The 8715-nt window shown below is 50.6% G+C and overlaps 1 protein-coding gene and 1 non-coding gene across 2 annotated transcripts in view; both read right to left on the reverse strand.

Annotated features, from left to right (window-relative positions):
• PPP1R1B (protein phosphatase 1 regulatory inhibitor subunit 1B) overlaps positions 1–8501 on the reverse strand; it is a 52327-nt gene extending 43826 nt beyond the window's left edge. Inside the window, exons 1-3 of the mRNA XM_059726988.1 lie at positions 8366–8501; positions 5376–5521; positions 3863–4000 (exon numbers count right to left, since the gene is read on the reverse strand). The gene's annotated coding sequence lies outside the window, so the exon portion shown is untranslated. The remainder of the gene's footprint in view (positions 1–3862; positions 4001–5375; positions 5522–8365) is intronic.
• Positions 2500–2572, reverse strand: TRNAC-GCA (transfer RNA cysteine (anticodon GCA)). The gene has a single exon. It is a non-coding gene; the product is annotated as a tRNA-Cys (tRNA).
• Positions 8502–8715: the final 214 nt, after the last annotated feature.

An 8715-nucleotide genomic window follows, 5' to 3' on the forward strand; every position in this document is an offset into this window, starting at 1 on the left:
GTCCGGTGGGTGGCAAATTGGCTAAGCGGTCGCACCCAGAGAGTGATAGTAGATGGGTCGGTATGGACCTGGAAAGATGTGGGTAGTGGGATCCAGCAGGGTTCAGTCCTTGGACCTGTACTCTTTAATATCTTCATCAGTGATTTGAATGTGGGTGTCAAGTGTACTCGGTCCAAGTTTGCAGATGATACCAAATTGTGGGGTGAAGTACGCACTCCGGAGGGTAGGGAATGATTGCAGGCAGACCTGGACAGGTTAGAAAGGTAGGCAGTACACAATAGGATGCAGTACAACAAGAACAAATGCAGAGTGTTGGAGCTAGGGTGCAAAAATATCCAGCACACCTGCTGGCTGGGAAGTGACCCTATCAGCAGCACAGAAGCGGAAAGGAATCTTGGAGTCCTAGTGGACTCCAAGATGAACATGAGTCATCAGTGTGATGAAATCATCAGCAAAGCTAACTGCACTTTATCATGCATCAGCAGATGCATGACAAATAGATCCAAGGAGGTGATACTTCCCCTCTATGCAGCATTGGTCAGACCGCAGTTGGAGTACTGCGTCCAGTTTTGGGCGCCGTACTTCAAGAAGCATGTTGATAGACTCAAGAGGGTCCAGAGGAGGGCCACTTGTACAGTTAGGGGCTTACAGGCCAAGCCCTATGAGGAGAGACTGAGGGACCTGGACCTCTTCAGCCTCTGCAAGAGAAGGCTGAGAAGTGATCTTGTGGCTGCCTACAAATTCATTAGAAGGACGCAGCAAGGGATCAGAGATGCTCTGTTCACCAGGGCGCTTCTTGGGGTAACAAGGAACAATGGTCACAAACTGACAGAGAGCAGATTTAGGCTAGATATCAGGAAAAACTTCTTCATGGTAAGGGTGGCCAAAATCTGGAATGGGCTTCCAAGCGAAGTGGTGCTCTCCCCTACCTTGGGGGTCTTTAAGAGAAGGCTGGATAGGCATCTGGCTGGGGCCATCTGACCCCAGCACTCTTTCCTGCCCAGGCAGGGGTTTGGACTCAATGATCTGTTGAGGTCCCTTCTGACCCTAGCTTCTATGAATCTATGAATCAGGGACTGTGGAGAATAACCATGGCGTGATCTGCTCCATATGGATGTATGGATGGGGTACTGGAATGCCTCGCCAGGGCACAGGTCCAGGCGCTGCAGTACCACCAGTAGCCAGCAGGTGTCAGCCCTTGGCCAGGGTTCGCAGGCCTGTTCTCTGCTCTGTAGCAGCCAGGAGCTGCTGGGCTGGCACAGCCCATGCATCGCACGTTAAGGACTGGGCACGAGATCAATGACCTTGGCGCTGGGGATCCAGATCAGAGACAGACTGGATCAGAGCAAATTTGGCAAATTGTAGCTGCCTGGCTCTGCAAAGCTTCCCCGGGCAATCAAGGTCCTTTCTCAGCCTCTCCTCTAACCAGAGCCTACACTGGCTCTGTTGTCCCTGTCCTCACCCTCCCAGCTCCCCACTCCCTGCAGCCACGCCTGCCATAAAACGCCAGGGAGGTGAGCAGACCATGCCCAGTGCATCTGCATGGCTGCATCTCTCCAGCCAGAGCAGTGCCCCCTCCTCCTTTGCCAAGCATCAAGGTAGCCAGGAGGGTGCAACAGTGTGTAGGGCACCCTCACCTCTCCCTGGAGAAGAGATTTAGGATGCCAGTGGGGCCCTCTGCCTGCCACACAGCGATACAGGCCCAGTGACTCATTCTCTCCTGATAGCTAAGGCAGGCTGGTGTGAATGCAGTCAGTGTCCGCCACAGTGGAGAGAAGGGTGTCCGGAAAATGCCCCATCTCTGAGCACTGAGAGGTGGACAATGGGATACCCTCAAAGGTATATAAGGCCTCAAGGTTCTTTGTGATGGGATGAGGTGGGCTGGCAAGCACTGGTCAGGCTGGAAACACTTGGGAAACATAGCAGAGCAGGACTAGCAGGGCTCCTGGGTTCTGTTCCTGGCTCTGGGAGGAGAGCAGTGTTTCCTAGTTTGAGCCTGGCTGTCTGGGTTTTTTTGCCCAGTCCTACTGCAGGCGTGCCATATGACTTTGCTTCCAGGCACTCTTTGTACAATGAGGGAAACAGCCCTTTGGAAGTAGGACAGTGTTTGAGGATCAGTTCCCTGAGGTTGACAAACAGCTGTGAGACCCTCAGCTTGCAGGTGCTACAAATGGACCAGCTCCTCCACACCCCTCAACAGGGGGAACCCTCTGCCCCTACACTTGTACGCACGCGCATGTGCACACACACACACATACACAACACCACACCATGGCAGAGCCAAGAGCTGAGCAGGCTCTGCCAGAAATTCAACCCTGGGATGATAGATGGATTCTTACCCCCACCCTCTCCCCCTGTGGTTGCCCACTCAGGAGATAGCAGCAAAAAGGACACTGGGTCTGTGGGGGCTTAGGTTGATGGGTAGTTTCATAGTAGCTAGGGTCAGGAGGGACCTGAACAGATCATCTAGCCTGCCCCCCCTAAAAAGCTAGTTTTGAAAGGGGGCACCCAGATTTGAACTGGGGAACCTCTTGATCTGCAGTCAAATGCTCTACCACTGAGCTATGCCCCCTGTCCTTGCAAAAGCAGCCTGCCCAGAGAGCCTTCTGTACCAAGGCTGCAGTGCCACCAGGGTGGCAGCAGCAGCAGCAAGATGAGGTTGAACAGGAGCCAAGAACTGGGCTGGGTGTCAGCTGTGGCTGTGACCTCCTCCTGCCACCCCACACAGACTCTCCCTCTTCAGCAGAGCTCAGAGCAAAGCACCCAGGGGAAAGTGTGAGCCTGGCTGGGGGGAGGAGTGTGCAGTGGGGGGAAGCGGGGGAGCCTGACTGCAGACAAAGAGGAAATCACAACACCAGGATCAGGCCCCAGGGACAGCATTGCTCACAGGCTCGGTGGGCCTCAGCTAGAAACATCCCAGAAAGAATTAAATCCCACCCCTGCCCCTGCCCCAGCTCCTTTCTAAGGGTGGGGCAGCACCTTGGGGGAATGCACTGAGACATGCAGGGGAGGACACCTGGGTTCCATAGTCTGCTTTGCAGGAGCGTGGGGTCAAGGGGATACAGTGGGGTGGTGGCCCTCAGGAAGGACCCCAAGGCCATATTCTGAGCACTGTAGGCAGGTAGGATCTTGCAGGTGGAAGGGGAGAGCAGGGAACTAGGACTCCTGGATTCTATTCCCAGCTCTAGAAGGGGAGTGGGATGTAGGGGCTACAGGGGGCGGGGGGCAGGAAGAAGGACCCCCACCATTCTTTCTATCCTTAGCTCTGCAGGGGAGTGGGTTGAAGCAGGGAGGGCTGGGAGCCAGGGCTCCTGGGTTCTGTGCCCAGCTCTGGGAGGGGACAAACTCAGAATACAGACTCAGAACAGGGCTGAGAAGTTTTGGTCCCATTTCTAGGGCACCCCACAGTTCAGCCCGTCCAGCAAGGAGCCAGGAGCTGGGACTCCTGGGTTCTCTGCCTAGCTGTGTTGCCAAACCACTGAGTACCCCAGGGCGAGTCCCCTCACATTCTGTGCCTCAGTTTCTCCACCTCTAAATGGGAATAAACGAGCCTACCGCCTTGGGGAGGGTCACATTAAGTTTAGAGGTCATTGTCCAAGCAGTTGATGTGTACCTGGATTGGGTGCACCCACTGCACAAGCCCAGGCAGCCAGCTTTGTGCCTTCCCCGTGGGGTTCCCTGGCCATGGCCACAGAATAGGTCATGCTCTAGGTGGCCAGAACAAAAGGGAGACAGGGTCCATCAGGCCTAAACCTCAGGTGCTTCTGAACAATGCAGGCGCCCTCTGGTGGGCATAGCTCTCCCTTGGTAGAAATTTCTTGCAGAGGGTTAGTGGACGAGTGATTAGGAGGAGATTTTGTACCTTTTAAAGTCCTTTTACCCAATGTATTGCAGCTGCAGACAGGCTTTTCCTTACCGACAGCTCCTCTCTCCTGCTGAGCCCCGCAGAAGATTTTGGCCTCAATGACATTCCTGAGGCAGCAAGATCCATAGGCAGGTTCTGCAATGGCAACAAATCAACCGACTCCTCCTAGCTCTGCTCCATCTCAGTTTCACTGGCCAGTGTTAGTCAGAGGAAAATACTGAGTGGGGTTTGGCCTAACTCCACAGGCATACAGCTGGTTACTGCATGGTCCTCTACAGACAGACAGGACATTGCATGGGGGAGCGGGTGGGAACTGAGAGATGACCTGGGCCAAATTCATCCCTGGTGGAACACAACTGACTCCACCCCAAGGCTGGGGCTGGTCAGCTTTATGTTTTGTATAATACAATAGCATCTACAGGCCTCAATCAGAAGCATCAAGGCGACGTGGTGCTCGTTGCTGTACATTTCGATATCTTCCCCTGAAGAGCTTATAGTCTAACTTAGAGATCCTTTCCATTCTGGATCATATCAGAAGAAAGATTCGGAAAACCCCTCTAGTTACTTGCTTCCATCCAAAACCCCTTTTGCTAATTGTTCTTCATTTTCCAAAGCTAGCACCATTCCATTTAAAGTGTTCTGGGTTTTGTCCCCACCCCAAGGTAAACATTCCTCAGTTGCCTGGGCCCAGCAAAAAGGACACAGACAGCAGAGGAGAGACAGTGTTCAACTTTCCGATTCAGCACCTGTGACCATCGTAGCTGTGAGGTTGTAGCCAGAGGAGTCCAAAAATCTGAATCCCAATTCAGATGTGTATCAGTGGCCCTGTTTCTTATTTTGGACTGAGCCGGAGTTCAGTGACGAGACATCTCCATAGCAAAATGAAATGTTTGACATTCTGCTCCTATAGCATTTTGGTTATGAACTAAACTATTAGGTGGGGAAGCATTAATGGAATGCAAAACTCACAACATAATTGGTATTGTTTTGATTTTCTGGTTTGACTTTCCTCCGGTAAGAAACCCTTCATTCCCCCCCCACTTCCCTCCTCCTCCTCCTCCTCCCTCAAGAATTTTACATTTTATCCCCAGGAAAAAATGACTCATGTTTCAGCAAAAGTTTCCATAAGTTTGAAAACTTTTTTTTTTTTTAAGAAAAATCACTTTGCTTCAAAATCAGACAATATTGGGAATTTTGTTCATTCTCAATGTTAAAAATGCCTGTTTTGTTGAAAATGACATTTCTGGATTATGGGACAGTTTGAAGCTTTGTGACAAGAACTAAAAAAAGAACATCACTGTCATTTTCATAATGTTATCACTTCTTCCTCTACTGAAATGCAGCTGTCTCTGGGGTGGGGTGCAGCATCTCTTTAACAGCCACTCAGCAACACTACACAACACCATCTGGGACAGAAAAAGAAGAATCCTGCATCCCACTGGGCAAATTAAGAACAACGGCAACAAAGGACTGTGGTTTCTGGTTTTCTTACTTTTACATCCTTCCTTACCTGATGTCATGTAGCTTCTCTGGTGACTTCACAAATGGTTGCCATGGAAAAAAGTGTGATGCACCGTACTGTGGGATGTACCATGGAGGAGAAGGTGAGGAGCAGGAGCTGGTGAACTCATACACCACTGGAAATCTGGACTGGTTCTGTGATAGGAAGGGAAAGATTGTGAGAACAAGGATACTGAGCCCAAATTTCTACTACCCAATACCCACAACTGGGTTTAGAATTGCTGAAGTGCCCAGCACTCAATAAGCAGAAATCAAAATATGGAAAAAAAAAAATCAATCCTCACTATGTCGAGCAGACCAGAATCCTCAGAACAGGCAACTGCACTTTGAGGTCAATGTCTCAAAGTGCATTTGCCCCAACTACACATCTCAGATGGGTGAGAATCAGAGAATCATAGAAAACTAGGGTTGGAAGGGACCTCAGGAGGTCATCTTGTCCAACCCCCTGCTCAAGGCAGGACCAGCCCCAAATGTTTTTATAAAATATTTTTTTCTCTTTAATGATGTTACTCACTTCGTCCACCATAAAAGCAGTCTCTTCCCCCAACTGGAACTCGTCCACAGCGCTCATGCTCCAAGTGTCTCCCCCCCCTGCAGCCCTACCTCTGCCACTAACTGCCAGCTGTGCCCTTAGACCCTAAGGGATGTTAGACCCTACCACAGCCCAAGGTGTGGTTCGAAGGACTGGATCTGGGTCTGAGGTCTGAGGAACCCAAAGACTCAGGGGATATTTTCCTCTGGAAATTTGTTCACTTGGTCTGTATGACACTGAGCAACAGGATCTCAGGGGGGCAGGGAGCAACTCTGTCCCATAGAAGATCCTTTTGTTGTTGTTCTATGTTTGCACAGCACCAAGCACCCCAAAATCTTGGGCCAGGGGACTCTGAGGTCTGAGACCAATGCCCACACTGATACTAACAGAGCTTGCTGAAATAAAAGAATACCAGAAACCTTTCCTACACGTATTTCCTGGGGTGGGGGCAGAGGTTAAAAGGAATGATCTTCTTTGAGCCTTCCATGAGCATTTTTATTACTGAACATGTTTGGTTTTTTAAAACTGTTTTTTACCCTGTTTGATTCACCTCTCCCAGATCAGCTTTCCTTTCCTTCCCTTTTTCTTCCAGTAGCAAAATGGGACACCACATTTCTGACTGGTGGGCAAATGGTTACAAATGTTAATAACTCCCACCTCAGGTTTTCTTCACAAAAATGATTCTAATAAAAAATGAAGCAGCTGCGCATGGTACATTTTACAGAGGACTGAAGAAAAATCTTCTGGCCTGGCTTTTGAAGCAGAGTTGGGTGGCATGGGGGAGTGGGGTGCAGGGGTGATCTGAGAAGTTCCTGGCAGCCTTCATACTTACCAGCTTAACTTCTGGAGAAGACCCCCATAGGGAACAACCCTGCCAGAAGGGATAAGATTAGACAGGGCCCAGAACCCTTTACGCAGCTGTCATTTCCATGTGAGGAGGAAGTCCAGGACCCTTGCTTAGATCGGTGGTTCTCAACCTTTTTAAACTCAAAGCATTCCTCATTAGACTCAAGGCACCACTTGGGAAATGCCAGCTCTTAGCCTTCACTTGTTCTTTGATTGCTGAAAAATACTAGAGCAATTCTTCTGTTGTAAAGAACTCAGAAAGCCCACAACAGGACAAAATGGTTTTGGCACTATGGATTCTTACTGGAAACCTTTGGGTTTATCTTGTGAATCACGTTTGCACACGTAACAGTACTAACATGGCATGGCACCCCATGGCACCCTTAAAAGCTTCTCAAGGCACCCTGGTTAAGAATTACTGATTCTCACAATCCCCTATAAATCTCTTCATGGATGTGCGATTCTGTCACAGGAAAAAGAAATTGGAGTCATTTCTACATGGGAAGGTATAGACCATGGATGACACTTGCTCCCTGAGGCTGGGGGTGCACAGTGACTGCCTGCAGGTGGTGGCGGCGGTGGGGGCATGGGGGCAGTGAGTGGGAAGCTCCCACAGGTGGCCACAGCGGTATTGGCAGTAGAGGGGGAAGGGTGGCAAGTGCCAATTAGCAGTCAGCAACTGCCTGCAGATGCCACCGGCGATCAGTGGCCACCCTCAGATATCGCCGGCAGTGTTGTGGGAACAGGGTGGCAAGCAGAGACTGCCCACAGGTGCTGCTGGCAGTGTCAGCAGTGCTTCTTTCAGGGCATGCACCGCCAATCTCAGGGGGTGCACATGCACCTTCGTGTACCCCCTACGCAGTGCCAGTGGTGTAGACTGATGAAGGCGGGCAGTTACAGTTAGCCAAGTATAACTCCTGCTGTGCTCACGCTCCTGTCCCAGGATAAGTGTGGCTCTTTAGCTGAGTTTAAATCCCTTTCCAAGCAACCAGTGCTGCTTAAAAAAAACAGCAAATAAGGGACACCCATGCAGAAGTGATACTGGTGTGGCCAGATCTGGTAGAAACCCTTCACTGTGAAAATAAAGGCTGAGCTACTAAAATCAGAGGGGAGGGGCTCACCTACCTCCTACCACCTTCTACAGCAGTATGAACCCAGTGTGAAATGCTGCTTCCCTTTCCCATTCATCAAGGCCCAGGACAGTTAGGACCTATAGCCAGGCAAGGCAGGTCAAAGCAGTCACCTGGGTGACCTGCCTCCCATCCCTTCTCTGCCATAGATTTCCCCACTGATGCAGGGGCCCATCACTCTGGGCTTGTCTAGATGTGGGACACCAGTGATGCCTTCCTCTCTTTGCAGAATAGAGTCCCTTGGTTCCCCATTGAAGTCCCCACACCAGAGGATCACAATGGCGCATTTCCATTTTCACTAAGCCAGTTAGCTTCCCTGCATAGACAAAGCCTACGTGTTTCCTGTTCTCCCTCTATACTGTGGGGGTGGGGGCCTTGCCCTGCCACGTGGGGGTATAGGGGGGAGTAAACACACTGCAAACTGGCAGGTGCTGTTCCTGCCTAGCACTGGGGGAGTAGCTAAGTACCTACAAACAACAGACGTCTTCTCCAGAGAAGCCCTCGGAGGAGGGCTTGGTGGCCAGTGGAGAGGTGGGGAGGGCTCCTTACCCCCTTGCCCTCACCAAGGCAAACGTTGGTGCTGAGCTGCAATCACAGATCAGTTTGCTGCCTCCATTCCCAGAAGAAAGAATAAAGTTAAAACATCTGTTAATTTATAAACCAATTTAACCATGACTGGTTAATAAATAGCTAACAGCTGCCAAATCCACTACCCCTCAGCTCAGGAGAGGGGCACTCTGGGATTGAGGATACAAACAGATTAATCTAGATGGTTTTTCCAGCATGCTCAGGCTCTCACGCGCACTCTTCTCTGTGCTGTT

This window comes from Alligator mississippiensis, chromosome 4, assembly GCF_030867095.1.
Source record: "Alligator mississippiensis isolate rAllMis1 chromosome 4, rAllMis1, whole genome shotgun sequence".
Classification (NCBI taxonomy): domain Eukaryota; kingdom Metazoa; phylum Chordata; order Crocodylia; family Alligatoridae; genus Alligator; species Alligator mississippiensis.